Here is a 24,840-nt window from a genome sequence, read left to right on the forward strand (position 1 = left end):
TTGTCCAGAGAGGTTGTAGGGTCTCCATTCTTGAAGGTATTCGCAACCTGACTGGATGCGGCCCTGAACAACCTGCTGTGGCTGACCCTGCTTTGAGCAGGGTGTTGGACTGGATGATCTCCAGAGGTGCCCTCCAGCCTCAGCCAGTCTGTGATTCTGTTAACTCTGAAATCCAAAGATGTTCTCTGTAGTGGCTCCCTCTTCATTTGTGGTTTGTTCTATTGGAGAATATTCTCTGAGACAGTGCCCCAGCCATTTTTCCTCAGAATTTTTAACCATCATATATCTAATCTCACAGACTTCAAAAATGGTACTTATTTTAGTTGCTAATATCTTGAGTAACTTGGGACAGTCAGGAGATGCTGGTATCAATGTAATACCAGAAAACACCACTGTGCTTCTTTCCGAGAAGAAAACATTTATTTTTGAATTAAATAATTCTGTTTTTTTTTATGAAGGCCAGTCAGCTAGAGACTTACGCAGATAATCATCTGAGTCTGTCTTTTCCCAAAACCGGAGGTGCAAACTGCTGTACTATATTTCCCTATCTGTAAAACTTGTTGATGTGTGCCAACTCTGAAAGGCTGTGCAAGATGAGAGTTCGTGTTGTTATGTTGGCGTTTGAAGATAGTGGAACACTAAAAGGACTCAGAATGTAAAAGCAGAAAAAGGCAGGACAAAGTGGTATCACTCTTCCAGGTGACAGTTTCCCTAATTGTCTGGTTTTGAATGTTTGCTGTGTTGGCTTGATCACATCTTGCCTCAGATCATCAGCTGTGTGGTTTGATAAGATTCCAAAATTTGGTGGTCTGGAATTGGTCTAATGGATTTATGTGTTCGTATGCAAAATAAAGTATAAAATAAACTCATCACTGAGGGCTGGAACAATTACTGTAGGCTGCTAACCATATGTGAGAGCAAAGTGCTTGACTTTCATATGATTAGAATGAATCAGAGGTAGCCCACTCTCAGTATTGCAGTGACACTCTTATTAAATGAATTTGTAAAAGCTGAGCGTTTGGAGCGCGTTAGATGGTATTAACCATAGATCTTTTAGAATCAGGGTTGTTTCTGTTTACAGCACCTTGATTAATGTGTAGTGTGTGGTCTGTCCCTTCAGATACTTAGTGATTGCTGCATTTGAATGAGGCCATAAAGGAAAAAAAAGACACAGATGCTTTTAAAGTATATGAAGGTCAAATGGAGCTGAAGTCACCGAATATGGCATTTCATTATGTCCAGTGGCTTGCATCTCAATATAGAAATAATTAAAGACTTGCTTGTAATTTCACTAAAATAAGTGCCAAGATTCTTGCAGTGTCTGATGGGAGTAAGATCAGCCCCTTACTGTCCTCAGTCATTGTTAAACAATATAGAAAAGTACTTCTAACTAATTAGGAGATTTGGGCTTTTGCCATTTTTAATTCTGTGAAATTTTGGATTACTGTTATTTATGGCATTTTTTTAACTCTTGATGTATGTTGTTATGTAAGCCCAGTATCTCATGATGCAGCAAACATGTACAAGAGTTTGGAGGTCAAAGTGTTGTGAAAATACACTGAGTCTAGAAAATAGTCAAAGTACACAGATTTATTGGATTTGCAAGTACTAAATGAATTGTGATTTTTTTTCCTCCTACAAAAGCCAAGCGGAGTTTATTTTCATAAAGTAAATTGGTGTGTAACAGCCCACCCCCCTTTTTAATAGTTTTCAAAAAGAAGCCTGTCAAAAATGAGGTCTTAAGCCTCTCTGGTGTTTCCAATGGAAAAGAATGGAACATATAGCTGTTGTCAAGTGATAAAGGAGTACTGAATTCAAACAAACAAACAAAAAGCTAAAAAATTCCTGCCACCACAGAAGCAGCAAACTAAGGAATCGAAACCAGAGCTAACTGAATGGCACTCAGAAAGCAAGAGGTGAAATTCACTATGCAGTCAACATAGTCAGCCATGCATTTATCTGGCGCTCATTATCCTAAAGCAGAATTGAATTAAAGAAGTTAACCTCCCAAAGTTTTTTGCTAAATTGACAATATTTCAGTTTATGTGCCTTTCAGGTGTAAAAAAAAAGCCTTCTTTTCGTATCTGGCCTTTGTCTTCACTTTCTCTGATTTTTTAATCTTGTTTTCTGCTGTTTGTCACCGCATAGGTTTCTGCAAAGGTTTTTTTTGTAAGAGAACCTCTCCCACTGAAAAGTAATTTTTCTGACTCATGCCATCAGCTTCTAGTTATCCAACCAATATAATCTTAGTGTAGTATTAAACCGAAGTTTAATACTCTGTGTGTATTTGTACAGGCAGAGCTACCCAAGCTCACACATTGCCTGAGTCTTGGCATTTGGTATTCAGATCAGTCATTAAAAAAGAAGCTGAACTGATTTTAGTCCTGTTTTACTTTGTGTTATGGGAATTGGGTGGCAAGTAGCGAAGGTATAGATCTTTGTTATAAAACAGCTGAAGATCAATGTAGTGTCACCATCATTTTAAGCTGGAGCAGCCCTGGAAGGCGTGTTGCAGTGTACAGTCCCTGCGGAGGAACCCACCACTGGGATAACCTCTTTGTCCCCCCTGTGTTGAGAGCATTAGTCACGTGCACCATATTTCATATGTTACTCCACTTAGAAGAGATCCCTGTTGGCTAGACATGTTCCATTCTTCATGCCTTCATGAAAAACAGAAATACAGCTGCAGCAGGTGTTTGGTTCATCACACATATATTAATGTGTTCAGTTTGCATCCTTAGGAAGAAATGCTTGGAAATGCATCCCTTCGGTAATGAGAGACAGAGACAAGGGCTGTATTGGGAAGAGAGGGTGGCTATGGGGACTCAGGAGTGGGAAGATAAGAGGAGGGGTCATCTCTTGAGTAACTTTTATATCAATTATACATACAGTCTGTGGTGGTAATTTTTTAGTTTTTCACAGGTAGCTTGTGTGATATGCATATGAAAATGTGTTTTAAACATAACCTCACACTGGAAGCACTCTAGAAAGTCTGGGGAATATAGATGGAGGGATAGGAGGTGTGAGAAGGCTATACTCTCCAGGTATCATCTAACAGGTTACAGCCAGAGCCAGTGATAATCTTAAATATTCTCACTTTAATCAGGTGCCCCACCCACAAGATGCCACCTGTTTAGGTAACATTGACACATTTAGTATGAATATGATTTATCTGATTCATCAGCTTCTTCTGTGGTCCTTTAGTGTCTGGCACATTTACTCACGTTTACTCTGAGTCTGAATTTTGCAGCTTCAGACAAAGTTGGATATTGCTGAAATACGTACTTGAGAAAAGTCTCTCATATTAGTATTGCTGACATTGGGTGGCTCTAAGTCTTGTCAGGGCATTTAACTTACTCACTTTTAGGTTAAGAAGTGAACTGTTTTTGAAAGATAACTTAGATGTAATTTTCAAAGTTGATCTAACAGGAAATTTTTCTGAGCACTTTTACCTGTGCCTGGTGTCATATAGAGATGATTTAAACATCTGCAAAATCCTGCTGCATTAAATAGAAGGAGTTAACATTAAGGTTCTATTACTATGTTGTGTCTCAGGTTGTTTCCCCATGGAGAGTTTAAACTGAGAATGATTTGGCCAAAATAATCAACATCTTAGTTTTATTTTTTTTTAGTGCAAATTATTATTTAGAAGTGTGTCTACAGGAAGCAATTAGCAGAGATTGAATATACCATTCTCGCCAAAAGGAAATGAGAAACTGCGTACATTGTTTGTGGAAGATACTCCTCTGGAAATCATATTCAATATGTTCCTGTTGAGCAGGAAGACTGCCTGTAATTTTGCTTGTAAATTTTATCCATTGATAGAAAAGGCATTCCAGCGTCAATGGCAAGAGAAAGCAGCTGGACAGTGAAAGAGCGGCTGCCAGGCACATAGTAGAAGGCACTTCAGATTGTGCCACAGGAAGGAATTAAAATAACAAAAAATAAACCTAGTGTGGGAGGAAAATATTAAACTCACTGAGGAAGTGGTGGCTTAAGTCTCCATCCAAAGAAAACAGACTTTTTTATCGCCTCAAGGTCTGCAGGGTTAATCTGTTCCTTTGCTTGTCAGTGTATACTTCTTACAGTTTGCATTTATACTTAGACATGAATAAGATATTTTGAGAGTCCCTGTGTGCAAAAGCGTTGGTTGCCTGGGGTAGGTATGGTGGAATTTTGGGGGGAGAAGTTGTAAGACTGGCTTATGTTTATACCCATTGGGCCTTGAGATAAACTTCAAAGATAACATGTAGAACGTTGCTTTTTGACTTCAGTAGTTACAGATGTACTCCTAACGCCTGGGTTTAGTAGCAGCTTCCCAGGAGGAAATACTCTCTCTGATGCCTGGTTCACTCGGAGGCTTGAGGAAATAACTTTCTTGTTTTAAACTTCTCAGAAGCAGTCATGACTTAAGGAGGGCTTTTCTGACCTAAAGCACTCTCCATGCAGCCTGTTTTCTGCTGTATGTTAATCAAAGCAGCTCAGGGATCCCCCTATTTAACAGTGATATGAAAATAAACAAATCACTATTTGTCGAGAACTCTTTATACAGAAATCTGTATACAAACATTTCATTTTTTCAGTGGTGGGAAAAATAATCCGATCACACTCGTTTTCAGCTGACTTATTTCCTACCCTGCAACTAGTAACAGCGTTTGCAAACCTCAGTTGTATGTCATAGCATGAGAAATTATGATTGTTAGCAGTATAATCACAATATGATAGCAATATAGTCAACGTCTGTTGAACTTCTGAGGAAGAAATCTTGCTTTATTTGCAGATCAATACATTTCAAGGCTAAGTATGGCTCTAAAGTGTAAGGCCGAATAAAGTATGTGTCAGCCCCTCTTGGAAATTATAGAGATGAAAATGTCTAGTGTTTTGGGTCGTTACTGAGCTACTACAGTAACTACTACACTGTAGTAGTTACTACAGTGTACTCTGAGTACAGTAATGTACTACAGTACTTAGAACTGATGATGATTTTGCTTGGAGTGTTTAATTTTAAATGCAAACCCTTGTCTTCCTCAAAAGGACAAGGAAAGAAGAAAAAGCTAAGAAAAGCAAAGAGCTAAAAAAAGAAGCAAATTTCACATCAGATAAAATATATTTTTCCAGTAGTTACTTAAATAGTGCTGTATCTATGCTTTGCCTTTCCTGTCTCAAAGAGAAAATAGCATGTTTCACTTCAGTGGAAACTAATTGTTAAACTGACTAATACAACAAATTATTAGACTGAGAACACAACTTCCAGCATAAGCTGGACATTGATCTTCGGAGGCAATAAAATAAAGAATGCCAGAGAAAAAAAAATACATACATAACTCTGAAAAGACATGCTGCCCTCTTTCAAGCCAAATGAATCAAAGCAACTACAGTCATATTGATCTGGAAAACACTGCTATTGCCCTATCCCTTATAGGTGCATTTTACTGTCAAATTTATCCATAGGCCAAAACATTCAGTCTGTGTGGCTTGCGTTTCTGCCTAAAAACATGCATGTGAGACCCTAAAAGTAATCTGATTTTCAGAGTCATCTGAAATTACATAAAGGTTATGTGGACTTGAAGAAGTTCCTTGCTTGTGGAATTCAAGCTACTTGTTAGGACACTCATTACTGGAAAAGTAGCCTCTGCTGCATAATTTTATTTTGTATATGTTAGTGATAATGTTTAGCCATGTAAAATGATAGCTAGTTTTTATGTAAATTAAAACAATTTTTGTGTTTCCACGTGGATTTTTCCGTTATATTCTCCCATTTGCCATCATATACTTCATTTGTAACTGCCGTAAAATTTGGTCTGTTTCGCTGCAGGGAGAAAAGATCTTTGGTCTCTCACAGCAATGAACTGTGGAGTTAGTGGTTTGCCACTAAATAGCCGTGGTAATATATTACATTTTCTTTTTCTGCTTATGATTTTCATATATTCCTCAGAAGCATTTTTTGCATGGCGATAAATCTCATGTGAGGTTGTTCAGTTTCCAGTTGATGGAGTGTTTGCCTGTACCTCTCTGCAAAGACATGGCTGAGAAGAAGCATGGTAACATGCTAAAAGTAGCATGAGGTTGTAGTAAGGTGGAAATCCATCTCTTCTCCCAAGTAACAGGCAATAGGACAAGAGGAAACAGCCTCAAATTGTGCCAGGGGAGGTTCAAATTAGATATTAGGAAAAATTTCTTCACAGAAAGGGTTATCAAGCACTGGAACAGGCTGCCCAGGGAAGTGGTTGAGTCACCATCCCTGGAGGTATTTAAAAGATGGGTAGACGTAGTGCTGAGGGACATGGTTTAATGGTGACTTGGAAGTGCTAGGTTAGCAGTTGGACTTGATGACCTTAAAGGTCTCTTCCAACCAAAAAAATTCTATGATTTTATGATTATATGATTCTATGAACAACCAGGCAAACTCTGCCTGGACAATGCTGTAAGCAGTCTCATTGGTGAAAAGTGCTTGGGAGAGATGAAGGTGGTGGAACTGGTGACTTTACAATCTGTGGTAAAAGAGAGACATCTGGGTTAAGGAAAATCCCAGACTAGTGAAAGCAGAGACAGCCAAAATCAGTCCAAGCACCCTGTGTTTTGTCTGGCTCTTCTCCGTTATTCTGCAGAGACTTTTGTTTTTTGATGCCTTTGCCTTGTCTAAGCTGGTGGGAATGGAGAGAAAAACTGCCTGTCTTCAAGTGAGATAGTCTCCTGATGGGATGCTTACTTCTCAGGGATGGTGCTCATGGGCTGTGGGAAACACTAATGTTCCAGAAATGTAGCATGAATAGCATGATATTACTGATATGTTAGGAGAGACTGTGTAAGGAGCATCTTCTTCCATTCATCTGCTTCCTGTTTGCCACACAGGTGCGTTTCTGGGCAGTTTCAGTCTGGTGAAGGCACTTCCCAGTTGATCATTGGTACAAGTGTAGTGTGTTTCTCAGGGAGGTTTCACTGATGCTTCTTTCTCAGGTCAGGTGTGTGCGTTTGCGTTTTTCCAAAGATCTAAAAAAAATTTATTTAGATTTAAAGTACTTGATTGTTCTTTGTACATAGATAAGAGGGAGGAGAAATGTGGGGGTAGGAATAGATGCAAAGGAAACTGGGACTCATTCAATGTGTCTTTGGCACTTTATGGCATGTACTCTTAGCTTTATGAATTTAAACTCCTGTCGTCTTAATATAACCTGTAATTATTCCTCAGGGTACTTCAATTATTGAATGCCTATTTAAAGTAACTAATAAGCTATCTTTGACAGTTTTGTGATTCAAGTTCTATTGGCATTAATGTAAAGCTACTGATTTTTTTCCTCTTCAGTGAATATTTCCCAATAATTTGATGAAATAAATAAATTTTTTTCATTATGAAGTTGATTTATTATTTGTATATTGTGCTTGACTAGAAAAACATATTTGTCTGCAGAAGCTTACATAAATTGGTAGACATTAAACTGAAAATTAGATGAATTGTACATTTTTCTTTTGTTTTAATAGTTATTGTTTGGATTCTTGCAGTAGGGGCTAGGCACTGTTGCAATTTAAAATTATCACAAACTGCAAATTATCGATTAGAAATGTTTCACTGCATTGAAAGCTCATTTTCAAGATGGATACATTTAATAGCATGTCTGTATTGTTGTGTAAGTAGTACTTTGCTACAATCATGCAAAGCAATGATTGCTATGTTTCCTATAACTGCAGTTGGGAAAATTCCTTATGATGAAGCTAAAATCCCTGGTAGGTGTGTCTGTGTATTTTACATCACATGTGTTGCATGAGCTCTGCCCCACTCCTCCTTCCCTAAAGTAGGGCTTTCTCAGACCTTTCACCAGCCTGTGACAAAACTAGTAATGGTCAAAGTGCGGGCTCAACTGATGGGCATTGGTAAGTATGGTAAGAACCACGTAACTCTGGTGAGAGCTCTAGGAGGAGATCCGGGTACCTTGCCCCTTTTGGGTTAGTTTAGCACCTGTACTGGGGTGACCGTACCTGTGGAGGGGGACAGCTTGTTGAGGCTGATCTGTGACTTTCCTCCCACTTTTCTTCACTAGTCTTACTCTCATAAAAATACTAACTCTGGGATACTTGTGGTTCATCAGAAAATGTTTTGAAAATAGCCATCTTCATTTCTGGAAAATGTATAAGGTATTCTCTTTTGTTTTTACTTCTGGTTTCCCTTCCCTCCCTCCCTCCCTCCCTCCTTCCTTCCTTCCTTCCTTCCTTCCTTCCTTCCTGAAATGGCATAGAATAAAAACCTAGAGACCATGACAGTAGAAAAAAGGTTTGATTTTAAAAATGCTGTATAAGGCTATGCTGGTGTGTCAGTAAGTGGATGGCTGTGCTTTCCCTTTTTCTGCTGTCAGGAGGATATGAAACTGGCGGTGGCAGCGTTTAAGCAGCGCAGAAGTTGGAGTACCTGCAGGAATAAGTTCTGTGCCCTGCGATGAACTTGGTTGGCCAAGGTGTTGAACAGGGTCTCAGTGCTTTTGAACACCAGTGTCTAACTGTAGGAGCAAAGCAAGCACGGTCCTTGTAGAAATCTACAGGGATCAGCATTGGTCTTGTGAGAGGAGATTGAAAGAGATGGTCTTTCAGCCTAATGGTCACTGAGAAAGGCAGGAGGAGGAGCTGGTGGGTTGCAGGTTTAAGAAGAAAGATGTAGATCAGAAGTGAGGAGCTTGTAAGAGGAAAGAAAAGCCTTTTGGAAGGCTCCCTTCTGAAGAAATCTAGCACAGGAAAAGAAAGAAAGAAGCAAAATAATGCAACTGAGTTTAAAAAAAGGAGAGTGTTTAATTATCTCCAGCACAAAGCATCATTTCAGTCCTAATTATTTCCTGAGCAAGAAGCAAATGAGGTAGATAAGCATCACCTGTAATATTACTCCTGGTGGCAAAGAGTCAGAAACTTTCAAATGTTTCTCATTTTCTAGAGCTCTAACAGGGCTAATCTGATAACTGCAAAGGGAAGAAAAATTAGACTTTTTTTTTTTTTTCCAGAGAATCGTGCCTGGGCAGAGACCAAATCTAAGCTGTAATCAGCAACTCGGGTTCTTCTGTTTGTGAAAGGTAAACTGTCCATCCATTAAAGTTTTATTTTCCTTGTGGGGCAGATCAATAGCTGAATAATTGATTGGCTGACTAATTGAACAGCTAAATTATTGAAGATTTTAAATGTGAATTTCATGATGTGAGATGGTTAGAGACTGGGACAAATGCCAGGGGAAGTTTTGAGTAAATGAATGGAAGTAGTCAGGTAGAGTTAGTCAAGACCCTTTACTGAAGTTAAAATTATGCCTGTCAATTCTTGTTCTGTGTATCCTCAACCTGTCCTTTCTATAAGTAATAAACCTTTTTTTTCCCTTAGGCACTGGGGTCCTAGCTTTTCCATTTCCCAATAAACCTTGCTGCCAGCACCTCTCAACAAACGCAAATTTTCACAATGTCATGATTCCATTCAAAATTGTAAAACATGCCTGATTTTGCAAAGTTTTGCTCTTTTGTGATTTGACTGAACCTTTCCTGAAATTAACAGGATTGGATTAGAAGCATACTGCTCCTGTGCTACTGGTTGGAGGAACCTTAAATTTAGTATTACCATACTTTTATTTTCCTAACCATTCCATTTGTAATATTTGTTAAAATTAGTATCTTAGTGTTGGCTATGTCGCTAATGTACAGCCTGTGATTAAGAGTGGACCAAAACTTGGAAGGGACTTACGAGCAATTCTTTTACTGTCTTTTGAGAAATTTCAGTGATTCTTAAATTTTGTAACCCAGAGTCTGACCAATATTCTCAGCTAGCATGCAGAGTTGTGTATCCTAGCAGAGGGTGAAAGGGAGGGACTATGGTTGAAAACATATGGACTTCTATTCTGGGGATCATTTATGGAAGATTTTCAGAACTCCCTTATGAGTGAGTGTTAATGCCTCTGTTTTACTCATATGAATTATAGGGAAATTTTATGGCCTCCCTTGTATTTAGGTCAGCTCGTGCTTTCCACTATAAAGCCAATATTTTATTTGAGAGGTCTCAAAGATGTCTGTTTATGGCGCATCTTTGATGATCAGCAGAGGGATTTTCTGTTTTAAAACACATTGTTTCTTGCTTCTCTCAGAAAGGATTTGTAGCTAGAGAAAATAATTGAATATTGCAGTGTAAATGGTATACTACAAACACCACAAAGATGATAAACCAACAAATATACACAAAAACACACACACTGCTAAAGGAATATCAAGTTTGCAAACTCTAGCAGCAGACAGTTAGGAAATGCCATATTTATGATGCATCAAACAGTGCACTGAGAAAAGTCAGACTCATGGGACAGCACTTGTTATTTAGTTGTATAAAATCACATTTTTTTGGAGTGTAACAACTTTAAGCTTCCTGGAACATATATATTTACAATGCCTTGCAAAAAAAAAAAAAAGTTAAGTCTTGCATTGTATGTGCTGTGGTCACAAATGGCAGACCTGAGTTCTCAAATTAACATACAGGAGATAATGATATAGTACAAAAGTAATATGAAGTGATGAACTTGCAAAGGAGTGGAGTTTTCCTGTTTTTCAGTTAGTGACGTAGGCACTTCTGTGCAAATTCGTAACAAATTATTTGCTGGACTAACAAGTTTGTTAATTAAAGTGTGTGAAAAGTGAATAATTTTGTAAAATTCACTTACCCATTCTGCAGGTTTCCTTCTGGGAGTTTTCTAGTTAGGGGATTAGAAACTAAAGGAAGAGTAATCGAGAACTGAATTGTGTTGGGAAGGGTGGTAAATATAATGGGGAGTCGTAGTTTGTTTTGGAATGGTCTTAAATGGAAGTGTTGCTATATTAGATAAGGGATCACAAAATCCCCATTTAATATCATGTAAGGGAATCTAACATAGTATCAAATGCATAGTAGCTTTTGACATAGAGAGCTGGTTGTGTTGGCTGTATTTTAGACATGAAGCTCGCTCTTATTTGGCCTGAAGACATGTAATTCTTTCTCCTCATCAGAGTCCAGAGTGCTGGCTTTCAGTGAGTGATGAAGGAAAGGATAGAGGGTATTCACCTGGGTGCTCTGGCACCTCCTGATTTTTGAGTACCGTTGGATAGCTCTTGCCTGTAATCTTGTGAGACCGCGGCTTCATCTGAAGTATGCATGGCATGCTGTAAGTGAGAAGCGTTCCACAATCCCATTCTGAAAACAGAAGAGAAAATGTCTCCTGGGAACTGACAATAAAAGGACATTTTTAAGTTAGAATTAGAAGCTTTGTGGGTCTCTCTTTATTGCCCTGTATTGATGTGGTGCACAGCACAGTAAACGTCTTGCTCATAGGCACCATTGCAGTAACAGTGATGCTGCTGATAATGACAGCAGAAGCCCAAGAGTGAAATTAAGTTGGAATTTCTGCTCATTCCTCTGTCACAGTGTGTTCTTGAACAGTCAGCTGAATTCCTAAAGGAGTTTTGTATGAAGCATAGTGGATTCCAACATATCTTTTTTTCCAGTTTTCTCCCTTATCAGCCCTCTAAAAGGCATTGCAAAAACTGCACAAACACTTAGCAAACACAGGTATTTTTACAGAAAATTTAACTTGCACAGTGCTGTGATTTCCTTTGCAACTTCTGATTGGCAAAATTATTGGCTTGCCTTCATGGAACATAGGACATAGTAAGATAAGGGTGAACGATAAGAAATCAGATTGTTTCTCTGGGCTAACTCATGCTGGGGGTGCCCTTACTGTATGCTAGGCATGCCTATGTGACAAACATCTTATTTAATTCAAATTGCATAATTTGCACTATCCTACTGAAAGGCATTTCAGTGCAGAAGAAGGGCATCCGTTGTAGAAAGGAGCACAATAACAGCTAGCCTTGTTTAAGTTCTGTACATCCCAGCTAGAAAAGTCCTCTGAGGCAAAAAACCCACCCTCTCTTACAAGACTTGGGTGTATTTTATGAGTCTTTATGTATCTTGTATCTCACTATAAAAATTCTGTATGGTCTTAATTGAAAGCATAGAATATTAAACAGTTACAATGTGTTTCGTTGTTGAAGGAAGATCTGCTAATAAGCTTTGTTGTCTTGGAAAGGTTTGTGTTTCATTCCAACACTGATTTAATAGTCCCTTAAGTAGATAGATCATGTCAAATTAAATATGGAAACTATAAATTATTATAGTAAGATTTAGATAGATAACTTCATTCATAAACCTCAAAACAAGAAGCTGTTGGTGAAGACTGCACTGTTGGGATGAAGGCTGCAATTGGTAAGAAGTGTTTTCTCAGTAATGGTTTTCTCATTTTTTAAAATTCCAGTCATTCCCACCCCCTTACACGGTAGAAAAAATTAGACACCACAGACATCCACAAGTTCCCAGGCATTATAGACCCCCTGTTCCTGTCTCCTCTCTGTTCTAGGTCTTAAGAGACCATTGAGTGTTAGGGTTTTCTTCACCAGCAAAAGTCATAAAAGACACTTTCATTTAGGATTTCAGAGAACAGTGTTCCTTCTACTGATCTCTCCATGAACACCTCTAAAAGCCTTTCTCTAGAGTTTATGAAAACAGATAAAAAAATCATTCTTGCATATGCTCAATCATGTGTAAAAATTCTCTCTTTTGTCATTGGCCTCATAGAGAAAAGCTGATCTTTGCCGTAGAGCTATCTAGAGGGCAAGAATTCATTCTTAGTGATTTTCAAGGTTTTGCCTTGTTTTTTCATTCCAATGCAGGTTGTTATTAGTGCATGACCAAAAACCTTCCAAGGGCTGTTTGGAAACAAAATTATGATTTTACGTTTTGGTTTGCAGCCAGAACCATTTAATGGAGGAAGGTTTCTTAGATTCCACTAGTTCCTCTCTCTCGGTCAGCACTGGCTTCAAAACCCTTTCCTGATGACACTTCCATATGTCTATGAAACATTTCATTTTCAACAAGGCCACCAAATAGTTTTGCTCTTTACAGTCTTGGATTGTTTTGGTTTATTCTTAAGATGCAAAAGAAACTATTTGCAGCAATCTCTGTAAGGAACAATATATGTATTTCTGAGAGGCTAAATACTCCCCATTAAGGGGAGTATTCATTTTCTAGAAGCTTGCCAGGAGTGCTAATTAGTCTCTAAATGCGTGTCAAAGTACAGGTCTGTTACTTGAAACATATAATTATCTGTATTACCAGTATATCTAATTGACAATTAATAATTTGTAATATGTATAGGTAGATCATTTAGTTAAAATATATTACCTGTCAGATTAGCAGTGAAAATACTCTGATGTTCTGCTACGCAGGTGCGGGGCTGTATTACAGAATAATATATTTGTACTGGAAACTACACTATTTCAGTAGTCTTATAAGTATTAAAGTATGTTTCCGTATTTCACACAATACCATGTGTGGAATAATTACTAAATTGGCCAAGAATACAAAAATACAGCATTGTTCACACATTAAGGAAAGTCATAAAATCAAGAGGCTTCTGAGGTAGAACACAGCCGCAGCTAGCACACGAAGAATGCAACATCTGTGATTCCCTGTACAAGGTTGTTTGCGAAACTACACGAGGGATGGAATGGAACACGCTTGTTCCGTGGCCTTCCCTTGTGACGAATAGCAGATATGGGGACGAGATGGTACTACGGAACTGATAAGCGGCCTACACGCTACCCGAGCCAACATTTCGTCGAATGTTGATGAAATGCTGTCCTTTTGTGCGAACTTTGCTCACCACAATGTACCAAAACACACCTCCATCCCGGAGGCTATCCGCCCCCGAGGTGTGAACACTCCTCCTTGAGTACATTAATCATAATAAAAGTACGTATGACTAAAGTCACTCAAACTCCACTTTGAAGATAAAAAAATAATATAAAAATAGCCCAAGAGAGAGGGGATGTCAGGGAAGACACCATCGCGAAGAATTCCACCGCTGATTTCCGGGATCAGTCGACGGGCTGAGCCTCTCTTCCTCCCCATAGGGACGCCTTTGGGTAAGACTTCGATTACACCGAGCGCTTTCTCGGGGACTTAGAAATTTCTCTAGAGAATCTCTACCCTACATTTATAGCCAGGCTGTATCGTTTATAATTTTGTCGCGCGTTTGTATACTTAGCAATATCTTTACTTGCACGTGCTTTGCAGACAGTGTATTTATCACCGGCAATCCTAAAGAACCTGTATATCTGTTGTTTAAATAAACTGCACTGTTTAAGTAGCTAGCCACTTCGCTTTCTCACTGAACGTGACCAAAACTTGAGAGAGGCCGTGCTAGTTCAGGAGCACGACTAGACTGAAGGTGCAGCCCACTATTAGTGTATCCAAATCGTAATAGTTTAATACATATTAAATGCGATTGGACTGATAGTGCTGAATTGGGCATCACTCAGAATTTAAACCTAGCCGCACCTAGCCTCCCACCTCGGTGAGGAGTGTTAGAACGCAAGGGGGTTTATCTTCTGCCAAAACCGCTTGGCCCCGTTTCACGCAACACCATGTAATGGTAATTCAGGTGTGTAAAGAGTATCACAGAATTATTTTTTGTTGAATCATCCATAAAAATCGCTGGAGTGTAAAAAGTGATGTCACATTATAAAATGTACCTGAGAGCATCTCCCCAGCTGGTGTAGGATTATTACTTACTATATATTCTTCATGGTGTTGCTCAACGTTTAACTGTCATAGGATTCCCGCACTCCTTTGGTGTGACAAAGCTTTAATCCTACAGATGTACTGCCGGCAGAGCTGTGAGTGGAAATCTAGTATAAACACACTTGTGCTAGTTTTGAACACAGTGGCTCAGGCACTGGTAGCTGTCTAACTATAGCTTAGACCAGGATATGTGCCAGACGATAGCTTCTAGGTGAGCTGGGTTGTGCCTCGTGTTGCCACAGCTGGAGTGCTGCTGTAGAGCTGTTGTAGAGCTAAGTACAAGACGTAGCTACCCAGGCCTGTCTACATTTCTTGTCTCTCACAGCAGGGGCTACGGTCTGTTCCTACAGTTCATGAACTGACATTTTGGACCAAGCTTTGACAAAGTACCCTGGGTGATTTAGGTTATCCTTCCTCCATATGTTGTAATCCTTTGAGCACACCAGTGTTATCCACACTGTGCCCAGCTCTTGGTAATTCAGTGTATTTTCCAGGTACCTGAGAAACTGTGGGGAGGTTTTTTTGCAATATTATTGTTTGTGAAGCAGGTGGTTGAGCAGGACCTCCGAATCAGTCCTGAGTATGGATACAGACATTTCTCTTCCGCAGTCAGGGAAAGAGGAGGAGGAAATGAGTGCCATGAGGAAATGAGAAATAAACTAGATGTGGTGGCTAGAACTCACTGCACACCACTAACCAGAGCTATATATTTATGCTCATTTTGACATGCTTAATCCACAAGGTATGGAATACAGCAATTAAATTGTTGCTACCTATATTATTCCACAGTCATTGATAGAGGAGTTGTATTCTCTTTCTGTGCTGGTCTTAAGAGAAAGTCTTTCTATTCTTAATGTTCAAGAAAGTTACAGATTTCTTCTAAAATCTAATAGCTATATCCAGTTTTGTTCCTAAAGCGTCAGGTTCCCCCAGGCTTTCCTTAGAAAGTCTTTTCTGTCTCTGGAGGGACATTCCCTCTGCTTCAGCCTTTAGACAGAAGTGATATTGTTATGTTTACTTAATACTTGACTTATAAACAAAGAGCGTGATTGACTTTCTACAGCACATGCTGAGATGGGGTCCTTGGGTCACATGAAGAGCAGAGTAAGACCTGCCAAGATGGTCTGGTGAGGTGGATGTACACATACGTGTATAGGCTAGGATAGGGAACTATGAGAGGGGAGTACTGAAGAATGGATCACTTAAGAGAGAGGAACTCATCCTGGCTCCATTGAGCATAGGACTTTTTATGACTCCCATTTGCCTAGAGCTACTCCTCCATCACTTTCCTGGAAAATGTGCAGTGAATTGATAGTGTCTGTCAGAATGTATCAGCAGGTACCAGTTAGCTGCACCCTGAAAGGCTCGTGCGTTTGAGTTCATGCCAAGGAGGGAGGTTGGCTGAAGATCCCTGGCACGTGTCAGAAGTCTTTTCTCTTCTTTGCTCCCAAGCATGAAGAAAAAAAGAAACAGTATTGTAGTATTGCTAACGGTAAAGTTGAAATGGTAGTTCTATTTGCCAGAGCCCCGTGTATTGCCCTTAATCTGCACTGAAGTGTCTGTTGACATCACTGGCGGTCACAGAGATGAAAGGTGATACAGACTTTCACGCTCTTTACAATAGCTTGCAACATTTCTGAGAATAGGATCTTCTGGGTTGCAGGTCTTCAGATTTACCCTAAGATGTGTGTCAGAAAGTTCCATACAAAGCTTTTAAAAATTTTGTTGAATGGCATCTTTTCAAACAATATTTGAACAGGTCTCCTCTTCTGACATCAGTCTTGTGTACAATTATAGTTACATCATGTTACCACAGGAGGTGCCAGTGTGACCCATGCGCATGTTTTCTACTGAATTGTGATTATTTATCATCCTAAGTGCTACCATAAATAATCAAATTTCAATTAAATAATCTTTAATTGAAGTCTGAAGCACCTAAAGATGCTCAGCTCTTCTTCTAATTAGGTTATATATAAATTATCCCATTTTTATTTAGAAAGAATATCAAGCTGATTTTATTAATTGTCCTTAATTCATACCTCTTCCAAAACAAAATGTAAATGGCAATGCAATCAAGTTCTGTTTTTGACCCTCTTATTTATCCCCGTATCCTAATATTACTGGTCATCTTATTGCACTTTGAAAGATGTATTTGGGTAAACACATAGTGTAGAGTACTATCTCTCTTTTTGAATGCTTGCCACATGAAATGCTAGACCATCTATCCCACTTGTGAATCCAAAGTTATTTCTCAGCGCTGTGGAGAATTTTCCTTTACATTCTTACTGTATGTATGAAGCACTGAACTATAAAGCATGATTCAGGGAGGGGGCCTTGGCAGATCATCTGGTGCAGGCTCTTGTCTGTTAAGTCCAGTTTAAACAGCCACCATTTTCTTTTAGGTTCTAGGCATAGTTAGGGACATCAAGATAGTTCTTGAACTAATTGGCATGTTTTGGGAATAATGCTAGGAAGACTTTCTAGACACTTGAATCGCTAAACCACAACTGTACCTAACATAGATCACCTCCATCACCTTGCTTACCTGGATAGGGAACTTTCATTGTTTTCATAGTGTCTCATTAATAACAACTGATACGAAACTGTCACAGGAGTACCAGTGCATAACATCAACTTTTTCAGTTACATGATTATCATGAAAATTGCAACTCAGAATCTACTATATGCAGAAAAACTCTTGACCCAAACACCTGTCTTCACAAAATCAGAAACCCTCTAAAACACCCCAAAGACCCTGATTGTATCTGATAGTCTGGATGTTTATCACACCTGCCTATGAAAAAACGATCTTATCACCTGCCTCAGAAACTCAAAGAGAGCTTACATCAAAGCCATTCCTCCAGGCAAATAAATCATATTTTTGAATAAACTCACTTCCTGTCACTAGGGTGAAAAAAGAAAAGTCTCGCAAAACATATGAGAAAGTGTTGCACAGTATCTGATGCTGAAATCTCTATTAGAAGCTGTCGGCAATTTATGTAGAAGAAAATGAGACTTAAAAAACATTTTCCTGGATTCTGTCTCCCACTTTCCAGCCTTCCAACCTGGCCAAACACATTACCAGGAATGACCTTCTGTAGATCAACAAACGCTAAATGAAACCAGACCTTGTAAGAGTGACAAACATATTTCCATTGCAGTGAAATTTCTGCTGTAAGGGCACTTGCATGAGTCTCTCACAAGAGTGTTTCTTGTGGTGTATTTCCCTCACCGCATTCTTGGAAAGTGTGAGTGAAAATGGACAACCTCTCTGCAGCAGAATACGTTCACATGGGCAATTGATAAAAACCAGAAATGAGTAGCTATAAGCGTGAATATGGTTTCAACGAACAGCCTCTCCATATCTGACTGCTCCATCCTGATCCTTGATAAAGACTTGCAGAAAATAATCTTAAAAAACGAAGACTAAAATTTGTAATATGGATTAATAAAATTGAAAGCTCAATTGAGATATCGTTTTAATGACTATGTATAATTTCCCTCCTATACTGTCTTTGCCATACCTTCACTCTTTTGCTGATGCAATCTGCTCCCTCAGTTTATCTAGTCAATTAGTTCAGTCTCAGCCTGCACTTAGTTTGATGTTTGTTCTACTGTTGTCATATCTAAAGAAGGGCTAATGTGCCCCAAGAGATGTCCATCTTTTTGCAGTTATATCACTTAGTCTAATAAAGAAACATAACCACTCCCTGAACATCTTCCATTAAAGGTGCTAACTTGTTACCACCTAATGGCAACAACTTCATTTTCTTTCAGTGGTGTCTTCCAGTGTTTCACTATTTGTAGAATCAGAAAAGCTTTCTTCTAGAGGTCTAACCTAAATCTCATTTGATGTAATTTAAGCCTCTTAGTCCTCTCTGTGTGTTCAGTGGTTAGGATATGGGAAAGCAGCAGTCATTTGCATCTTTTAAGAAGACAGAGGAAAATAGTTTCTAGTTAAGAAAATGAAATTTGTTTCAGGTTTTGTGGTGCTAAGTGTAAAAGGTTGAAGGTTGCAAACTTGAAACTATCTGTTTCCCAAATGGCAAATGTCTCATCTTATTCTGACCGATAACCTAATTTTTCAGAGCATCAAGTAAACCTTAAGCAACAGCCAATGCAATTTCTTCTTTTGTGTATACCAGCAAGGAAACAGCATCATTAACTGTGAAATGCTGGATGAGAGAGAGACAGAGAAAGAGAAGTGTGGAAGGTTCTGCCAAGAAACTATCAAGTTGAAGATGGACAAAGTGCTCTGGGCACTCTATAAATCCCAAATGCATAGGTTGTAAAGACATATATCTAGTGTGCTATACAAAGAATGCCATTAAGTGTGTAATGTAGAGTATTTGACATTCTTGAGTAATTAGTAAAGTAGGAATGTATCCGATAAAGGAGAAAATTACACTCTAATCTACAAGTGCATTAGTCAATGTTCATGAACGTGAAGTATCTGCAGATTCTACTATAGTGAGATCTATGTCATGCAATTTCCAAACCTAATTCCCTTTTATTTTAATAAATATTCTTGCTATTCAGACATCGTTCTCTCCCTCCAAAAACCCTACTGTAAGCATGCTGGAAATTAAAAGTTTGAATATGCAGATAGTTTGTTTACAGGTATTCCTTCTGGATTGAAACTTGACATACACAATCTTTGTATAATAAAACTCTACTTTGTCTTTTATTGTATAATACCAATAGATAAATGAGGGGGGGAAAAAAGAGTGAAAAGAAAAATCATAAAAGGAGAAAAAGACAGAAAATAATAAATCTAAATTATTTCTTGAAATTCTGTCAGTGAGTTGTCCTACATACAGAATAGATTATTATGAGATGTGATCAAAGGAAATCCATTGTGAGAATCTAGTAATCTATAATGATTAGATGATATGTCCTAAGAAGACAGCAGCATGTTCCATTGCACTGAACACAATGAGGAATGCTACAAAATCTGATGACAAAGATTAATTCTATTTGTTATCCTAAAGGACGTTTTTCAGCTGTTGCTATTTCAAAGAGAGAGTGATTCATTTTCCTCCATGGGAGTTAGAGTGGCTTTCTAATATGGTAATGTCTGATTTTTTTCTCCTTTGCGTTCCTTAAAAAGCTATGGCTCAGCTCTTCTGATAGTGGAAAGGCAAAATTAATCTGCTTTTTAAAATATTTTTGTGCAGTTAAAAAAAATCTTTATTTTGTTATAGTAAAAGATTTTAAAAACAAAGTTATTAAAGCTGCAATTATGCAGCACCATGACTCAAGACAGTATTTGGAGGGCTGTGGTCTCCACCTCTTGTGGTTGGTAGTGTCACCAGAACCATTTAAGTGGGCATATCTGTTACATAGGTATTTAGAGATTCATGCATGGTTTTCAGGTCACATGTAGTGGAGATGTTTGCAAATGTGGTGGTGGAATTCATTAGGCAGTTGACAATACTGCAGTAATAATGTCATGAAAGATCATAGGCCAAAACTGCTCTCTGACTTTGGATGCTTCTATTTCAAAATGCCCAGTTGAATGGGCATGCTACACATGACTTTTCAAGTTGTTGAGTGCTTGAGTGTATTGAGTACTCATTTTGGTTATTTTTCAGAAATACTGATCACCCATAATTTTCCGTGAAGGTTGCAGCTCCTCAGGTGGTGGGAGGGCAGCATATTCTCAGAAAGAAAACCCATTGCAGAAAGAAAACGAACTGTTCTCTACCAGAAAATTGAACAGCATGTGGAAAGCTCATGCAAACAAGAATTAACTGCAAATGAGGGGACAGATGGGCTTGGCAGCCTGTCCTTAACATGTCATCCAGAGAAAAAAAAAAACCCTCTTAACTTGGAGTGCATGTGAATGGGAGTGGGAGATTATTGGAAATTTTGTGCCCAGTATATTTATTTTTTTGAAAAAGAAAAGCTTCATGCTGCATTTCCTTTATTTTTTTGGCAATTGGTTGAAATTTTCTTGAACTGCTGCAGGTAGAGCTGAACACAAAGATTTCCCTTTTCTTCATTCTGCTTAACAATAGGATACACATATCATACCTACAGTTCTCTTCATCCGACCCGAAGAAGAGAGCAACTGGTTGAGAAGTTCACCTTCAGAGCCATTGACCAGCTCTGGCTGCTATCCTGTATATCTGGCATTCAATCTTATGTCTGTGGCAGACATCTACCTGAACAATCCAGGACCTAGGAATGTTCTAGAAAATGGAATTTTTTATTCTTGTGGTTAATCTTATGTGGTGGGTTGACGTTGACCGGCTGCCAGGTGCCCACCAAGCTGCTTTATTACTCCCACTCCTCAATAGGACAGGGGCAGAAAATACAACAAAAAGCTCATGAGTCTAGATAAGGAGAAGGAAACCACTCAACAATTACCATCATGGGCAAAATAGAGTCAACTTCGGGAAAGTAATTTAATTTATTGCCAATTCATAACAAGAGTAGAATAATAAAAAATAAGAACAAATCTAAAAACACCTGCTCCCCACCCCCCCTTCTTCCTAGGCTCAACTTTACCCCCAACTTCTCTACCTCCTACTGCCTGAGCGGCTCAAGGGGATGGGGAATGTGGGTTGTGGTCAGTTCATAACGCTTTCTCTCTGTCACTGCTTCTTCCCCATGATCTTTGCATGTGGTCTCATCCATGGGATACAGTCCTTCATGAACTTCTCCAGTGTGGGTCCTTCTCACTGTCTGCAGTTCTTTAAGAACTGCTGCAGCATGGGTTCTTTCCATGGGGTGCAGCCCTTCAGGAACTGACTGTTCCAACGTGGTTTGCCTGCAGGGTCACAGTTCCTGCTAGGAGCCTGCCCCAGTGCAGGCTCTCCATGGGTCACAAATTCCTTCACGGCGCACCCACCTCCTCTGGCGTGGAGTCTTCCACAGGCTGCAGGGTGGTTATCTGCTCCACCTTGGTCCTCCGTGGGCTGTGGGGGGACAATCTGCTTCACAATGGTCTTTTCCAGGGGCTGCAGGGGAATCTCTGCTCTGGCACTTGGAGAGCACTCTCCCCCTCCTTCTTTGCTGACCTTGGTGTCTGCAGGGCTGTTTCTCTCACGTATTCTTACTCCTCTCTCCCAGCTGCTATTGCACAGCCTTTTTACCCTTTCTTAAATATGTTATTGTAGAGGCACCACCAGTGTCACTGATGGGCTCATCTTTGGCCTGTGGCAGGTTGGTCTTGGAGCCAGCTGAAACTGGCTCTGTTTGAAATGGGGGCAGCTTCTGGTGTCTTCTCACAGAAGCCACCCCTTCAACCCCCCAGCTACCAAAATCTTGCCACATAAACCCAATATACCTTAGCTTTTATTCCATCCATATTGATACAGTCCATAGGCTATAGGAAAATAGCAATAAGAATTCCTGCCAGATAGCAAGATATAACAAAAGCAACATACTTTTGACTGTTGTGTATGTGTAACATGCCATTATACAACTGCTGTGCTTAGTTCGTGTGTAAAAAGCAGTGTACTGCAAAAAGAAATCTATTAGTGTTCATGCTGTAATGAAACCAATGACAGTTTTTCAATCACGAACACAATAAAACCAGCCAAAAAACAAGTAAACAAATAGAAAAAAAGTACCCAATGCAAAAAACCCCAACAGTTAAGACGAAGAGCAAAAGGCATTTTCTTTTGCATTTCCAGGAATCAGAGGTGAATACAAACTGACTGCTGAGGTGAGTTCCTGCTGTAGAGTCCACATCAGTTTTGGTAATAAATAATAGATGTCTCTGCTCAGGAAGAATTCATTAACAGCACCTTCATAGCTGTTGGTGAATTCCTTGGTGATGATCAAAAGACAATTTTCAATATTGAGAAAAGAAGCTGTTAAGATGGTGTAGCCGATGGCCTAATAAGTCAAAGTATCTGGAGGGTGGGTGCCAAAAATGTAATTTCCTGTGGATGGTCAGAACTAATTGTGTGATAGGAGCACACAAAAAGGGTGAGGAGCTGCTTTGCATGGAAGGGATCAGCAGGTAACGCTGGGAGTCATGTTCTTTCTTGACCCCAGGGGCATACAGACTGTTTTGTCTGCAGGGATAGGCAAGCAAAGCCACGGCCTGTTCTCAGGACTCTCTTTGCCTTATTTTATATTTCTCAAAGGAGGCAAAGTTTCAGGAGACACCACGGAGCCTCCAATGGTAGACTGGCAATTCTACTTGTCTTTCTTGAAGCTAATACCATCTGAGAATGGTGTTGGTGGAGGAGAATGAGTTGACAGAGACTGGGAGAGGTATGAGCTGAAGTATTTATTTTGGTGTTGCATGTACAGAAAGCTTTGAGGGTTAACAAAGCAATTCAAATCAGTGCTGACTTCTCCCTCTGCTTCATATGTCACGTATCAGGTTCTTTTCTCAGATTTGCACCAAGCTTTTTTCTCCTATTTGTATATCTACATTCAGATTGTGCACCATCTGGCTTTTAATAAGGAATGAAACTTAAAATGAGACTTTGAATGGATAAGGAATTGTTTAAAGTCTGGCATATTTATAAGAAATTCCCACCAGACAGCTTCAAAGTAGTAGCTACTGGCTGCATAGTGGCTGTCACTAATTCTTCCCATATAGGCTGCTTTTAACTTAAATTTACTATTACTAAGAAAGCTAATTTTACATAAAATCAGAGCTTTTCTGTGTGGTGTAACTAGAACAAAAACTACTGCATTAGTTAATCCTATCTGAATAGTAAACTAAAGAAGTCAGCAGAAAAGGAATAGAAAGAAACATTTTCTGGTTTTCTCCTGTCTCCAAGTGGGAGAGAACCTAATGGGCCTTTTCATCATCACCTTGCTTATTCCTTAATAATGTGCAGCCTGCACCTAAGTACATCCATACACCCTCCTTCAGGCACATTTTTAATTAAAGGTTGGGTGGTCCATATTTGAACGTGACTATATGTATGTAAAGCTTTAAAAATTACAATAGCTCCTCAAGCTGAGAATTATTGAGATACTAGATTTTTCTGTGATAAATATATAGCAAGACTAGTCAGGCATATTATTTCCCATCCAGATTGTCAAATGATATGGAAAAGAGTTCATATTTGGTAAGGAAGTAATTAAAAAAGGGCATAATAATAAATTAAAGACTACAGCTAATGCAGTGTACCAACTTCTTCTCGATATTTCTTCAGGCATAACTCTGATCTACTCATCTTAGAGTAAGCATTGCTACAGATTGGTGTGTATTTATGAGCCTGATCAAATCCATTCATATTAATAAGGAAACGTTCAATATGGTCTTTTAAATTAGTATAGGTCATCAGTTTTTGCCCTTTCTTTGAAAATCAGTTGCACAGAATTTATAGAAGTGTTAATTTATTGGAAGTTGTATCTTGAAGAGGAATAGGGTTTTTTTTTTTAATGAATCGTAAATTTCTTAAGATATTTTTCAGAGTATATTTCCTTTTTATTTATTTAGCGCAAGACGCTAACAGCTCATAGAAGGAAAAGCTTTAAAGCTTGGAAACAAAGTAATTAAAACTAATTTACGACTGAGCTCTGGAATGCTGAAATACCAATTTAAAATGATGTTTTATGGTTACTGATAAAATTGCAAGGTGGAGGAGAAAGTACCTTGGCTCTTGGCTCAGAAACCTCAGTTTGATGAGTTCATTCTTTGCCTTATTCTCTGTTATCTACAGCCAATCCAATCACTTTCTAAAGTTGCTTAAGTCTCCTAGTGGTTTGGATTCACTGATATGCTGATGGTTATATCAGTTTTGTTCCGTTCATTCATATAGTAGACTCCAGCAAGTATGTTGAAGGTGCCTAGAAATGTATCATTTCTAAGTGACCTGTTCAAATTTAGCCTTAACAGGTGTGTTGCGTGCAACATGGAATTTTCTAGGTGTCAGGCTGGAGAAGGAATAATATTACCTCTTTGGTAAAAATGCAGAAGACTAAATGCTGCTTGCAAACAGATGTCTGTGAATTTTCATAGATTTACTTATGTTTAAAGACCTTTTTCAGCATCTCAGATTTTCAGAAACAGACTCAAACTATTTTACACCTATATTAAAGAGACAATTTCTGCAGCGGGGTTCTACAAAGAGGCTGCGTGCACTGCTGGAATGTGCGCTGATCCTACTAAAATTTGAGGGGAGCTAAGTCTTCAGTTCTAGGCTCTTCAGAAAGTGTAGGTTGTCTATCACCTGATGCCACTTAGTGACTCATCTGAAGTTAACAGGTAGCAGCCTCTGATGGGTGGATTGCACACGGCACTTG

This window comes from Chroicocephalus ridibundus, chromosome 1 (genome assembly GCF_963924245.1).
Source record: "Chroicocephalus ridibundus chromosome 1, bChrRid1.1, whole genome shotgun sequence".
NCBI classification, from domain to species: Eukaryota; Metazoa; Chordata; class Aves; order Charadriiformes; family Laridae; genus Chroicocephalus; species Chroicocephalus ridibundus.